Source organism: Rutidosis leptorrhynchoides, chromosome 8, assembly GCF_046630445.1.
Source record: "Rutidosis leptorrhynchoides isolate AG116_Rl617_1_P2 chromosome 8, CSIRO_AGI_Rlap_v1, whole genome shotgun sequence".
Classification (NCBI taxonomy): domain Eukaryota; kingdom Viridiplantae; phylum Streptophyta; class Magnoliopsida; order Asterales; family Asteraceae; genus Rutidosis; species Rutidosis leptorrhynchoides.
The window spans coordinates 169882096-169884830 of NC_092340.1; positions in this window are offsets into that span (position 1 = coordinate 169882096).

The following is a 2735-nucleotide window of genomic DNA, read 5'->3' on the forward strand; positions in this document are numbered from 1 at the left end:
ACAAAGGATGTGAGATTTCGTTTTGGCTAGCCAATTCATACCGATTATTACATCGAAGCTTCCTAGTTCCATGGGTATCAAGTCAATTTCAAACTCATTACCCAAAATATTTAACGTACACCCCCGGTAATATGTGTCGGCACTCAATAGTTTCCCGTTGGCCACTTCAATGGTATAAGTGGTATCTAGTAGAAGTGGTGGAGTGCTAAAAGAATGAGTCAAAGTCTTGGATACAAAACTCTTATCGGCACCCGAATCGAATAAACAAGTAACATAAGTGTTGTTGAGGAGAAACGTACCCGTGACTAATTAATTGTCATCTCGGGCTTCCTCGGTGTTGATGTTGAAAGCTCGGCCGTGTGTGTTGGGGATGGCTTTCTTCTTCGGACATGCATTTCTAAAATGACCCGTTTGGCCACATTCATAACAAGTACCCGGTTTTGGTGCATTGGGCACCTTTTGAGCGACGGGGGCGGTACTTCTACAATCGTTGGCCACATGACCACCTCTTTGGCACCGGTGGCAAAATAGATTGCTACATTCACCATAGTGGTGTTTGTGGTATTTGTTGCAAAAGGGTTTATTTCCGCCATAACTTTTCTTGGCGTCGGAGGTGAAAGGCTTTTTGATGAAGTTGTTGTTGTAGTTGTTGCTTGATTGGGGGGCTTCCCATTTTCTTTTGTTGCCGCCCGATTTATCCTAGGCCTTAGGTGCCGGAACTACGATTTCGTCAACCGTTTCGATCAATTGGCGGGCCATGTTTAAGGCTTGTTGTAGGTTAGCGGGTTTAGATGACATCACTCCTTGTTTGATGCTCTTTGGAAGACCATCCATATAGAGTTCAACCCTTTGAGATTCGGGGTTCACGAGGTTGGGACACATCAAGGATAGTTCGGCGAATTGTTGATTGTAGGCCTTGAGATCGTTTTCGACCGCCTTTAAAGTTCTTAGCTCTTGTTCGAGCTTTCGGGTTTCTTCACGAGGGAAAAATTCGACGATCAACCTTTCCCTTAAATCGGCCCAAGAGAGGGCGTGAGCTTCATCGGTACCCACTGATTGTACATACGTGTTCCACCACGTGAGGGGGATACCGGCAAAGGTGTGGGTGGAATATTTGACTTTATCTTGATCCCGACAACCGCTTATGCTAAAAACGGCTTCCGTTTGTTCGAACCATCGAGTGAGTACAACCGGTCCCCCGGTCCCATCAAAAGTATGAGGTTTGCACCCCATGAAAGCTTTATAGGAGCACCCTTCGCTTGAGTTACCGGCCCCTTGATTGTTGTTGTTATGGTTGTTGCTATTGTTGTTGTTGGAGGAGTGACCGGCCATGGCCGCATCCACGGCGGTGGCTATCATTCGTTGTAGAGCTTGTTCAGGAGTCTCATGGTGTGGTACACGACGAGGAGGCATTGTTCCTTCAAAACATAAGAATATCGTTGATTAGTATTTTTAATAATACTAACCATGATATGGAATAAGGATAGAGAGAAATTTTCCTTGACTCGCCTTAAATTCTTTATGCCATAATATCGGAACGTTCATATGAGTCACCGTAATATAATCCCGGAAATTATATTACCCTAATTCACATGTGCATTCGACATTATTTCACTAAGTCAAGGTGACGTGTCAATTAAATTAAACAACGTGAGGTTAAGATGAAATAAGAGTAGATATGAGTAGAAACGTTCGAGTATAAATGCACAAGTAGTCAAGTAATTCCTACTTCAAGTCTATATGCCGATTGTAGTCTAGATTCACTAATGTACCCTACGACTCGGGGTTGACACCAATGAACTCTAAATCCCTATAACCAACGCTCTGATACCATCTGTAGCAACCCGACCAAATCATGTTTGACGGCGCCGACTACTTAGGTCCCGTTACGTGGTCATAAGTCTTTAACATGACGTTTGACCCAAAATATGTCGCATTCATTTCATAAGTAAAAGGATGTTTCAAGTTTACAAATGTAGTTCAAAAGACTAGTTACATTACAATGTTTAACGTACGAATGAAACCTATGCGACAAAATTTAAAGTAGTCAAAAGACGCTCCAACTATGCATGTATACTCGACATCCAAGCAAGTATCAAAAAGAGTGCGGAAGCATGTATCAAGTAGCGTTCAAGGACCTGAGAAAACATATAGAAAACTGTCAACGAAAACGTTGGTGAAATCATAGGTGTTTTAGTAAACGTTGCATTTGAACCACAAGATTTAATATAATATGATTATCAAAATCATTTGCATTCCAAAGTTGTTATTTGTTTCGCGGGCACCCAATTATCAAACTTAACTGTTTTGCACCCTTTGCGTAGTGTTAGAACATACACTAGACCTGAAAATATATTTCATCCGCTAACGGTAGCGAACCGTCCGAATGAGGCTCGTCAAGCTCATGTGATCACATAATATAAGTTCACGTTTACACCCTGCAAATGTAACTAATGATAATTGAATTGAGGATTTTTGTTCAAATTCGTACGTGGAATGTTCGTTTTCGTACTTGTGTTCAAAGTGTAAAAGCATGATACGTATATGTTTCTCATCCCATAGTTTAAAGTATAAAAGTTGTTTGAAAGATGGGACTATGATCTCACCTTGACTGCACGTATAAAAAGTACTTCACAAAGTAACGTGTGCAAAGGACAATGCTAGTCTTGACCTAAACAAATAGGTCGTATCAATAACGGTAAACACGATAGGTCAAAGATGTTCAATTAGTCCTA